At 39.8% G+C, this 13,245-nt stretch overlaps 1 protein-coding gene across 12 annotated transcripts in view; it reads left to right on the plus strand.

The window, feature by feature from the left end:
* The window catches only part of Kiaa0825 (KIAA0825 homolog), a 561,052-nt gene that overhangs the window by 546,515 nt on the left and 1,292 nt on the right, over positions 1 to 13,245 (plus strand). The gene's annotated exons all lie outside the window — the stretch shown is intronic.

A 13,245-nucleotide genomic window follows, 5' to 3' on the forward strand; every position in this document is an offset into this window, starting at 1 on the left:
GAGAAGTTCAAAAACTCCTTAGAGGGTCCAGTTATCAAGCAGTAGATTTCAATCCAAGTCAAATTCAGAGTGATTCCAGGGCTTAGGCTCATATTTGAGACATGACTGATTTCCAAAATGTTAGCTGTTTTTCTCCTGGCAGAAGGCTTTCTCAGAGCTTCTTACTGTCCAGACTGTGGTCCTCTTCATCTGTCTGGGGTTGTTGCTTGTTCCTACCTAAAAGCCCTACAGGACTTTGATAACCTGGACTAGTGTTGCCATTGACATTTAACACAATTAACCATGTCCCCAAGTATGGCACTCCCAGTTGGCTCCACATAGAATTCCACAAAGTCCTCCCCCAATAGAAGATTCCACAAAATCAGTCACAAGAGCAGGTATTCACTAATGTGTAACTTTTATTTGTCATGCCTTAAGTGTCCATAGGAACAATAAGCCAACTATTACCCATTGAAATGAAAAGGAATAAAAATCACTGAGCCTGAGTTCTGACACATTCATGATCCATAAGCAATGTCTCCTGTTAGGATAGTGAGTGGCAAGCAGACACTGCTGCTGGCCATGCCATAACTATGTAAGTGAAGGGAGATTATGAAAAGGCTTAGAACCCCCAAGTAAATCAGAATGGAGTTGATACTCAGGTTGTGACTACTGATAAGGTAGAATATCTCAGTAAGTGTTTTATTTAGAGTCCCTCCTTTATTAGATAGAAAGAGACCCATAGTCAAACATGGCCAAGCTTTGTTACCCACCCACCCCCAAGAGACATATGGATGGAACTTCTTCCAAAAGGTAGACAGAGCTATGTAGCATATGGATCAGTGAGATCTTATGGGATTCTACTGTTCATCCTTATATGAGACAGGAGAAAGGGGGCAATGTTGAATTTCTTAAATCATAGTGCGTGGGAAGGATCTTTAGTACAAGAGGCAGGCTACCAAGTACAGATGAACAATAAAGTCACGATATATTCACTGTGAAGCTTTTCAGTGAGAATTAGAATACATGGCTCTGATAACTTCTGATTTCTATTGGGAAATGCTTCTATTCCAGATATTCCTATACTAGGGGAAACTGCAGATAAAGATTTTGAACATATTGTGCATTGGTATTAGAAAAATTGGCAAATTAGTTTCTCTCATGGTAATTCTTTTGACAAAATGATTTGGTTTTGCATTATAGTAGCAGTTGAGGACAAATCTTTCTTAGCAGTTTGTGAGTGTGAAATGTAGCATGCTTGTGGCAGAGATTTCAAATATCTAGAACATTTATTTAAGAAGAATAAAATAGCTGGTGCACGGAAGCTCCCAGAAAGGGCGGCGCAGATCTTCCTGGTTGCTGCCGCCTTGAAGAGCTCGTAGGCAGCACCCCACGAGCAAACTTGAGCCTCGGGACCACAGGTAAGACCAACTTTTCTGCTGCAAGTGACCTGCCTGGTGAACTCAGGACACACAGAGGCAAAATTCCTCTAGGACCAGGCACTTCCGGTATTTAGCGGGGGGGGGGGGGGCGGGGGGGTCCCAAACCGGCGGATCCCTGCCGGCAGCAGCTCTCTGCTCCCAAACCCCGTGGAAGAGAGACCTCGCCACCTAGTCAGGTTGGCACTCCTGTGTCTGCAGAGCGGAAGAGACCACCAACACTGCCCACCCCTGCTCACATCCCTAGCACAAGAGGAAACTGTATACGGCCTCTGGGTCCCCGTTGAGGAGGGCCCAGGAGCAGCAGATCCACTGAATCTGAGACACCACCAGAACCGGAAGGGACCGACCAGATAAACAGTTCTCTACACCCAAATCCCATGGGAGTGGGAGCTAAACCTTCAGAGAGGCAGACAAGCCTGGGAAACCAGAAGAGACTGCACTCTGCACACATCTCTGACGCCAGAGGAAAACACCAAACGCCATCTGGAACCCTGCTGCACTGAAGCTCCCTGAAAGGGCGGCACAGATCTTCCTGGTAGCTGCCGCCCCGGAGAGTTCGTAGGCAGCACCTCACGAGCAAACTTGAGCCTCGGAACCAGAGGTAAGACCAATTTTTCTACTGCAAGTGACCTGCCTGGTGAACTCAAGACACAGGCCCACAGGAACAGCTGAAGACCTGTAGATAGGAAAAACTACACGCCCGAAAGCAGAACACTCTGTCCCCATAACTGGCTGAAAGAAAACATGAAAACAGGTCTACAGCACTCCTGACACACAGGCTTATAGGACAGTCTAGCCACTATCAGAAATAGCAGAACAAAGTAACACCAGAGATAATCTGATGGCGAGAGGCAAGCGCAGGAACCCAAGCAACAGAAACCAAGACTAAATGGCATCATCAGAGCCCAATTCTCCCACCAAAGAAAACACGGAATATCCAAACACACCAGAAAAGCAAGACCTAGTATCAAAATCATATTTGATCATGATGCTGGAGGACATCAAGAAAGACGTGAAGAACTCCCTTAGAGAACAAGTAGAAGCTTACAGAGAGGAATCGCAAAAATCCCTGAAAGAATTCCAGGAAAACATAAATAAACAAGTAGAAGCCAAAGAGAGGAGTCACAAAAATCCGTGAAAGAATTCCAGGAAAACACAATCAAACAGTTGAAGGAATTAAAAATGGAAATAGAAGCAATCAAGAAAGTACACATGGAAACAATCCTGGATATAGAAAACCAAAAGAAGAGACAAGGAGCTGTAGATACGAGCTTCACCAACAGAATACAAGAGATGGAAGAGAGAATCTCAGGAGCAGAAGATTCCATAGAAATCATCGACTCAACTGTCAAAGATAATGTAAAGCAGAAAAAGCTACTGGTCCAAAACATACAGGAAATCCAGGACTCAATGAGAAGATCAAATCTAAGGATAATAGGTATAGAAGAGAGTGAAGACTCCCAGCTCAAAGGACCAGTAAATATCTTCAACAAAATCAGAGAAGAAAACTTCCCTAACCTAAAGAAAGAGATACCCATAAGCATACAAGAAGCCTACAGAATTCCAAATAGATTGGACCAGAAAAGAAACTCCTCCCATTACATAATAGTCAAAACACCAAAAGCACAAAATAAAGAAGGATATTAAAAGCAGTAAGGGAAAAAGGTCAAGTAACATATAAAGGCAGACCTATCAGAATCACACCAGACTTTTGGCCAGAAACTATGAAAGCCAGAAGATCCTGGACAGATGTCATACAGACCCTAAGAGAACACAAATGCCAGCCCAGGTTACTGTATCCTGCAAAACTCTCAATTAACATAGATGGAGAAACCAAGATATTCCATGACAAAACCAAATTTACACAATATCTTTCTACAAATCCAGCACTACACAGGATAATAAATGGTAAAGCCCAACATAAGGAGGCAATCTATACCCTAGAAGAAGCAAGAAACTAATCGTCTTGGGAACAAAACAAAGAGAAGAAAAGCACACAAACATAACCTCATATCCAAATATGAATATAACAGGAAGCAATAATCACTATTCCGTAATGTCTCTCAACATCAATGGCCTCAACTCCCCAATAAAAAGACATAGATTAACAAACTGGATACACAACGAGGACCCTACATTCTGCTGCCTACAGGAAACACACCTCAGAGACAAAGACAGACACTACCTCAGAGTGAAAGGCTGGAAAACAACTTTCCAAGCCAATGGTCGGAAGAAGCAAGCTGGAGTAGCCATTCTAATATCAAATAAAATCAATTTTCAACTAAAAGTCATCAAAAAAGATAAGGAAGGACACTTCATATTCATCAAAGGAAAAATCCACCAAGATGAACTCTCAATCCTAAATATCTATGCCCCAAATACAAGGGCACCTACATACATAAAAGAAACCTTACTAAAGCTCAAAACACACATTGCACCTCACACAATGGAGATTTCAACACCCCACTCTCATCAATGGACAGATCATGGAAACAGAAATTAAACAGAGACGTAGACAGATTAAGAGAAGTCATGAGCCAAATGGACTTAACAGATATTTATAGAACATTCTATCCTAAAGCAAAAGGATATAACTTCTTCTCAGCTCCTCATGGTACTTTCTCCAAAATTTACCATATAATTGGTCAAAAACGGGCCTCAACAGGTACAGAAAGATAAAAATGATCCCATGCGTGCTATCAGACCACCACGGCCTAAAACGGGTCTTCAGTAATAATAAGGGAAGAATGCCCACATATACGTAGAAATTGAACAATGCTCTACTCAAAGATAACCTGGTCAAGGGAGAAATGAAGAAAGAAATTAAAGACTTTTTAGAATTTAATGAAAATGAAGGTACAACATACCCAAACTTATGGGACACAATGAAAGCTGTACTAAGAGGAAAACTCATAGCGCTGAGTGCCTGCAGAAAGAAACAGGAAAGAGCATATGTCAGCAGCTTGACAGCACACCTAAAAGCGCTAGAACAAAAAGAGGCAAATACACCCAAGAGGACTAGAAGGCAGGAAATAATCAAACTCAGAGCTGAAATCAACCAAGTAGAAACAAAAGGGACCATAGAAAGAATCAACAGAACCAAAAGTTGGTTCTTTGAGAAAATCAACAAGATAGATAAACCCTTAGCCAGACTAACGAGAGGACACAGAGAGTGTGTCCAAATTAACAAAATCAGAAATGAAAAGGGAGACATAACTACAGATTCAGAGGAAATTCAAAAAATCATCAGATCTTACTATAAAAGCCTGTATTCAACAAAACTTGAAAATCTGCAGGAAATGGACAATTTCCTAGACAGATACCAGGTACCGAAGTTAAATCAGGAACAGATAAACCAGTTAAACAACCCCATAACTCCTAAGGAAATAGAAGCAGTCATTAAAGGTCTCCCAACCAAAAAGAGCCCAGGCCCAGATGGGTTCAGTGCAGAATTCTATCAGACCTTCATAGAAGACCTCATACCAATACTATCCAAACTATTCCACAAAATTGAAACAGATGGAGCACTACCGAATTCCTTCTATCAAGCCACAATTACTCTTATACCTAAACCACACAAAGACCCAACAAAGAAAGAGAACTTCAGACCAATTTCCCTTATGAATATCAATGCAAAAATACTCAATAAAATTCTGGCAAACCGAATCCAAGAGCACATCAAAACAATCATCCACCATGATCAAGTAGGCTTCATCCCAGGCATGCAGGGATGGTTTAATATATGGAAAACCACCAACGTGATCCATTATATAAACAAACTGAAAGATAAAAACCACATGATCATTTCATTAGATGCTGAGAAAGCATTTGACAAAATTCAACACCCCTTCATGATAAAAGTCCTGGAAAGAATAGGAATTCAAGGCCTATACCTAAACGTAGTAAAAGCCATATACAGCAAAGCAGTTGCTGACATTAAACTAAATGGAGAGAAACTTGAAGCAATCCCACTAAAATCAGGGACTGGACAAGGCTGCCCACTCTCTCCCTACTTATTCAATATAGTTCTTGAAGTTTTAGCCAGAGCAATCAGACAACAAAAGGAGATCAAGGGGATACAGATCGGAAAAGAAGAAGTCAAAATATCACTATTTGCAGATGATATGATATTATATTTAAGTGATGCCAAAAGTTCCACCAGAGAACTACTAAAGCTGATAAACAACTTCAGCAAAGTGGCTGGGTATAAAATTAACTCAAATAAATCAGTAGCCTTCCTCTACACAAAAGAGAAACAAGCCGAGAAAGAAATTAGGGAAACGACACCCTTCATAATAGACCCAAATAATATAAAGTACCTCGGTGTGACTTTAACCAAGCAAGTAAAAGATGTGTACAATAAGAACTTCAAAACTCTGAAGAAAGGAATTGAAGAACACCTCAGAAGATGGAAAGATCTCCCATGCTCATGGATTGGCAGGATTAATATAGTAAAAATGGCCATTTTACCAAAAGCGATCTACAGATTCAATGCAATCCCCATGAAAATACCAATCCAATTCTTCAAAGAGCTAGACAGAACAATTTGCAAATTCATCTGGAATAACAAAAAACCCAGGATAGCTAAAACTATCCTCAACAATAAAAGGACTTCAGGGGGAATCACTATCCCTGAACTCAAGCAGTATTACAGAGCAATAGTGATAAAAACTGCGTGGTATTGGTACAGAGACAGACAGATCGACCAATGGAATAAAATTGAAGACCCAGAAATGAACCCACACACCTATGGGCACTTGATTTTTGACAAAGGAGCCAAAACCATCAAATGGAAAAAAGACAGCATTTTCAGCAAATGGTGCTGGTTCAACTGGAGGGCAACATGTAGAAGAATGCAGATCGATCCATGCTTATCACCCCGTACAAAGCTTAGGTCCAAGTAGATCAAGGACCTCCACATCAAAGCAGATACACTCAAACTAATAGAAGAAAAACTAGGGAAGCATCTGGAACACATGGGCACTGGAAAAAATTTCCTGAACAAAACACCAATGGCTTATGCTCTAAGATCAAGAATCGACAAATGGGATCTCATAAAACTGCAAAGCTTCTGTAAGGCAAAGGACACTGTGCTTAGGACAAAACGGCAACCAACAGATTGGGAAAAGATCTTTACCAATCCTACAACAGACAGAGGCCTTATATCCAAAATTTACAAAGAACTCAAGAAGTTAGATGACAGGGAGTCAAATAACCGTATTACAAAATGGGGTTCAGGTCTAAACAAAGAATTCACAGCTGAGGAATGCCGAATGGCTGAGAAACACCTAAAGAAATGTTCAACATCTTTAGCCATAAGGGAAATGCAAATCAAAACAACCCTGAGATTTCACCTTACACCAGTGAGAATGGCTAAGATCAAAAACTCAGATGACAGCTGGCGAGGATGTGGAGGAATACTCCTCCATTGTTGGTGGGATTGCAGACTGGTAAAACCATTCTGGAAATCAGTCTGGAGGTTCCTCAGAAAATTGGACATTGAACTGCCTGAGGATCCAGCTATACCTCTCTTGGGCATATACCCACAAGATGCCCCAACATATAAAAAAGACAAGTGCTCCACTATGTTCATCGCAGCCTTATTCATAATAGCCAGAAGCTGGAAAGAACCCAGATGCCCTTCAACAGAAGAACAGAAAATGTGGTACATCTACACAATGGAATATTACTCAGCTATCAAAAACAACGACTTTATGAAATTCGTAGGCAAATGGTTGGAACTGGAAAATATCATCCTGAGTGTGGTAACCCAATCACAGAAAAACACACATGGTTTGCACTCATTGATAAGTGGCTATTAGCCCAAATGCTTGAATTACCCTAGATGCCTAGAACAAATGAAACTCAAGATGGATGGTCAAAATGTGAATGCTTCACTCCTTCTTTAAAATGGGAACAAAAATACCCTTGGCAGGGAATAGAGAGGCAAAGATTAAAACAGACACAGAAGGAACACCCATTCAGAGCCTGCCCCACATATGGCCCATACATATACAGCCATCCAATTAGACAAGATAGATGAAGCAAAGAAGTGCAGGCCGACAGGAGCCGGATGTAGATCGCTCCTGAGAGACACAGCCAGAATACAGCAAATACAGAGGCGAATGCCAGCAGCAAACCACTGAACTGAGAATAGGACCCCCGTTGAAGGAATCAGAGAAAGAACTGGAAGAGCTTGAAGGGGCTCGAGACCCAATATGTACAACAATGCCAAGCAACCAGAGCTTCCAGGGACTAAGCCACTACCCAAAGACTATACATGGACTGACCCTGGACTCTGTCCCCATAGGTAGCAATGAATATCCTAGTAAGAGCACCAGTGGAAGGGGAAGCCCTGGGTCCTGCTAAGACTGAACCCCCAGTGAACTAGATTGTTGGGGGGAGGGCGGCAATGGGGAGAGGGTGGGGAGGGGAACACCGATAAAGAAGGGGAGGGGGAGGGATTAGTGGGATATTTGCCCGGAAACTGGGAAAGGGAATAACACTCGAAATGTATATAAGAAATACTCAAGTTAATAAAAAAAAAGAAGAAGAATAAAATAATTAGAATATATAATCTGTTACCTTTTACCATTTGTTAATAGTTTTATCCTTATATATAATGATTTCTCCTTTGTAAACCAAAGCAAATAGTAGAGAACTGTCTGTAGTAGGTAAATAATTTTCTCTAATGCCATTAATTGCAAACTGCTCAATTATATTGTGAAGTGCTATAATTGTCATGAAGCTTAAGAATCCTTATCATGGATTCTATTAAATATATAATTCACTTAAATTACATTAATTATACAGATTTTTAATGAAGAAGAAAGACTGCTTTTAATTTTCACAAGTAGAGACAATGATCAAAATATTTATGTGTAGAATACATATTTTGTTCTGTTGACATTCTTAAAATAATTCATCTGCTTAGGTAGTATTAGCACTTTTACATATTGGGGAACTGGAGGAGAATAGACATGTTTGGATTGCACATAAACTATATGATGCTTAGTTCTTCTATTTAATGTCTAAATTCAATGAAATATTTAAGTTTTTTTGTTTGTACTTGGAATGAAGTCTTGTTCTTGCGTATGCTAGGAAAGTGGCCAATGATTCAGACAAACCCCAGGTATGTTCATAGTGTGTGTGTGTGTATGTGTGTGGTCACATGATATGTGTGGAGTCAGAGAATGACATGTGAGAGTCAGTTCACTTGTTCTGTCATGTATATACTAGGGATTGAACTCAGGTTGTCAGGCTTGGTGGGAAATACCTTGGCCTACTGAGTCATCTCATCTACCCAGGCCCCAGCTATTTTGAAGATTAAATAGTGATGTCTATAAAGTTGTCCTAAGGTCTTGGATAGGTTTGTTATATCTCTCAAACTAATGTCTAGAGTTCACATCCAAGTAATTTTAACTTTGTGTGCTTCAGTTCATTGTTATTCATAAAATTAAAATGCTAAAATTTAGAGAACTTAAAGAAGATTATATAATGTTCTTAAAACAACCTACAGGTAGTGCTGTAGAATTTTTTCATTATTTATCTGTCCATTGTAAAGTTCAGTATAACAGACATAATAACAGTACCCAATGCCCATTTATGGATTAGGTAGTGGACATGTTTTAACATTAAAATTCCAAAGAGGGCATGGCATTGCACACACGTAATCTCAACACTAAGTGAGGATAAAAAATTCTAAGCCAAGAGAGCTGGATAGATGGGTCAGCTCTTAAGAGACTACTTGACCTTACAGAGTACCGTGGTTCAATTCCCAGCACTCACACAGAGTAATTCCTTTTCCAGGAGATCTGATCCATATTCCGTCCTCTACAGAGAAAGAAGCACATGTGGCAAAGGGAAATGCATGCATGCAAAACACCTATACAAGAAAGAAATGAAAAATAACTTTTAAAAAAGAATTCAAAACCAACCTGGGCTGCATAGCAAGTTGCAGGCCATCTTGGGACACCTAACAAGATTCTGTCTCAAAGCATTTAATAAACAAATAATATAAAACTAAACTTCCATCAAAGTAGCACAGGGTAGCCTTGCATAATAAGTTATGAACCCTAAAATAATTGACTTTAAGAGTATTTGCTCAAATGGCATGGTTTTTGAACAGCATAGTAGTGAAAATTATTTTCATTTCTCAAGTTATTTTAAATTTTTATAGATGGTGATCTAATTTTAACCATGAGATATCAGATGGAGAGCTTCCAGATATGGAAGTTTTTAAATTCACATGTGATTGGACATAGACAGTGAGGAAAAGCTCACGTATAGGGTGAGGAAGGAATGTAAATGGCCTCCAAATGTAGTGTCTCTAAAGCTGCCCTGTCCATCTAAGCTTCCCCTCCCTACTGCTCATGGCTGGCCAGAGTGCAGAAGCCCTTATCCCAACAGGAAATCCAAAGTGTCTATGAAAAACACAAAATCTATGCTTTCTTTGCACTCTTGTGACAGAACCAGAAAGCTGCACCCTCTATTCATGAGCTGTGTGCAGTTCTCTCTAAGTTAAATGGAGGCTCTGGTTGTGAAAGCACGCAGGGCTTAGGGATGACAACTAAAGAGGAATTGTTTGTTCTCTGCTATGGGGACTACCACTGAGCCTTTGACCACAGGTGTTTTAGGATATGTCAGCACTAAGTTTTCCTTTAAAATACTATGTAATGGAAGGTGGTTCAAAAAATGGTAGAAAAGCTAAAGAAGGAGAAAGGAAATAGAATAGAATTCTTTTTTTTCTTTTTATTGGATATTTTTTATTTACATTTCAAATGTTATTCTCTTTCCTGGTTTCCCATTCTGTCCCATCCCCACCACTCCTCCTTCTTCAATAATGGTGGTTCCCCTCCCCATCCACTCCTTCCATCCTCCATGCTCTGACATTCCACTACACTGGGGGATCCACACTGTCAGGACCAAGGGCTTCTCCTCACATTGGTGCCCAACAAGGCCATGCTCTGCTACATATACAACAGGAGCCATGGGTCTGTCCAAGTGTATTCTTTGAGTAGTCGTTTAGTCCCTGGAAGCTCTGGTTAGTTAGGATCGTTATTCTTATGGGGTTGCAAGCCCCAAAAGCTCCTTTAATACTTTCTATAATTCCTCCAACTGGGGCCTTGTTCTTAGCTCAATGGGTTGCTGCTAGCATTCTGTATTTGTTACGCTCTAGCGGAACCTCTCAGGAGACAGCTATATCACATTCCTGTCAGCATGCACTTCTTTGCTTCATCAATATTATCTAGGTTTGATGATTGTATGTATTTGGGCTAGGTCCCCAGATGGGACAGGCTCTGAATGGCCGTAAGTCTCTGCTCCAAACTTTGCCTCCATTTCTCCTATGAATATTTTTGTTCACCGTTCTAAGAAGGACTGAAGCATCTGCACTTTGATCATCCTTCTTCTTGAGCTTCATGTGCTTTGTATATTGTATCTTGGGTATTTCGAGCTTTTGGGCTAATATCCACTTATCAGTGAGTGCATACCATGTGTGATTTTTATACTTGGGTTACTTCACTCAGGATGTTATTTTCTAGTTCCATCCATTTGCCTATGAATTTCATGAAGTCATTGTTTTTGATAGCTGAGTACTACTCCCTTGTGTAGATGTACCACATTTTCTGTATCCATTCCTCTGTTGAAGGGCATCTGGGTTCTTTCCAGCTTCTGGCTACTATAAATAAGGCTGCTATGAAAATACTGGAGCATGTGTCCTTGTTGTATGTTAAAGCATTGTTTGGGTATATGCCCAGGGGAGGTATAGCTGGGTCCTCAGGTACTACAATGTCCAAATTTCTGAGGAACCTCCAGACTGATTTCCAAAGTGATTGTACCAGTTTGCAATCCCACAAAACAATGGAGGAGTGTCCTTCTTTCTCTACATCCTCACCAACATCTGTTGTCACCTGAGTTTTTGATCTTAGCCATTCTGACTGGTATGAGGTGGAATCTCAGAGTTGTTTTGATTTGTATTTCCCTGATGACAAAGGATGTTGAACATTTCTTTAGGTGCTTCTAGGCCATTTGATATTTCTAAGCTGAGAATTCATTGTTTAGCTCAGAACCCCATTTTTAATAGGGTTATTCAGCTCTCTGGAATCTAACTTCTTGATTTCTTTGTATGTATTGGATGTTGGATTGCTAAAGACCTTTTCCCAATCTGTTGGTTGCTGCTTTGTCCTAATGACAGTGTCCTTTGCCTTACAGAAGCTTTGCAGTTTTATGAGGTCCCATTTATTTATTCTTGATCTTAGAGCAAAAGCCATTGGTGTTCTGTTCAGGAAATTTCCCCAGTGCCCATGTCTTTGAGACTCTTCCACACTTTTTCTTCTGTTAGTTTGAGTGTATCTGGTTTGATGTGGAGGTCCTTGAGCCATGTAGACTTAAGCTTTGTACAGGGTGATAAGAATGGATTTATTTGAATTTTTCTACATGCAGACCTCCAGTTGAACCAGCACCATTTATTGAAAATGCTATCTTTTTTCCACTGAATGGTTTTAGTTCCTTTGTCAAAGATAAAGTGACCATAGGTGTGTGGGTTCATTTCTGGGCCTTCAATTTTATTTCATTGATCTACCTTCCTGTCTCTATACCAATACAGTTTTTATCTCTGTAATACAGCTTGAGATCAGGAATGGTGATTTCCCCAGAATTTCTCTTATTGTTGAGGATAGTTTTCACTATTCTAGGATTTCTGTTACTCTACATGAATTTGCAAATTTCTCTTTTAATTATATGAAGAATTGAGTTGAAATTTTGATGGGGATTGCATTACATCTGTAGATCACTTTTGGCCAAATGGCCATTTTTTACTATATTAATCCTGCCAATCCACAAACAGGGGAGATCTTTCCATCTTCAGAGATCTTCTTCAATTTCTTTCTTCAGAGACTTGAAGTTCTTGTCATATAGATCTTTCACTTGCGTGGTTAGAGTCATACTGAGGTATTTTATGTTATTTGGGACTATTGTGAAGGGTGTCATTTCCCTAATTTCTTTCTCAGTCTGTTTATCCTTTGAGTAGAGGAAGGCTACAGATTTCTGTGACTCAATTTTATACCCAGCCACTTTGCTGAAATTATTTCTTAGGCTTAGTAGTTCTCTGATGGAACTTTTGCGATCACTTAAATATACTAGCATGTCATCTGCAAATCATGATATTTTTGCCTTCTTCCCCTTCCAATTTGTATCCCTTAGACCTTCTTTTGTTGTCTGATTGCCCTGGCTAGGACTTCGAGTACTATACTGAATAAGTAGGGATAGTGGGCAGCCTCATTGGAATTCTAGGTGCAGTGTGTCCCAGCAAGTTTTATGAACTGCTGTTTCTTCGTAGTCAAGGAAAGAAGCAGTAAGGATGAATAGGTTATTACATTTACATCACAGGGTTATATATTTATATAGAAATAGATTATGGGAACTTGCTAGTCTTTGCTTGTGTTCTTGAGGCATATCCTGATTATCCCCAATCTAATTGTATGTCTTGGAGATGTTACTGTGCCTTTGGTATGTCTTCTCACTGCAAACCTCTCTTTGCCCTATAGTTCTTTATACTTTCTGCAGTGCAATAAATGTAGTACATGTGTTTTAAAATCTGGAATACACAGAAACTACATTTGACACTATACTTTAAATTTTAAGTCAGTTGCACTCCCCAGTATGACTTTATTTTTATTTCCAATTCTCCCAGAATGGAATGCTTCACTAAGAGGCAGGCAGAACAGAATAGCTAGGAAAACTGACCCCTCAATAAAACAGTGACTTATATTCAGACTATATAAAAATGATTATTGGTTAATTAAGTAAGGTGTGTATATGATTA

Source organism: Rattus norvegicus, chromosome 2 (assembly GCF_036323735.1).
Source record: "Rattus norvegicus strain BN/NHsdMcwi chromosome 2, GRCr8, whole genome shotgun sequence".
Lineage (NCBI taxonomy): Eukaryota > Metazoa > Chordata > Mammalia > Rodentia > Muridae > Rattus > Rattus norvegicus.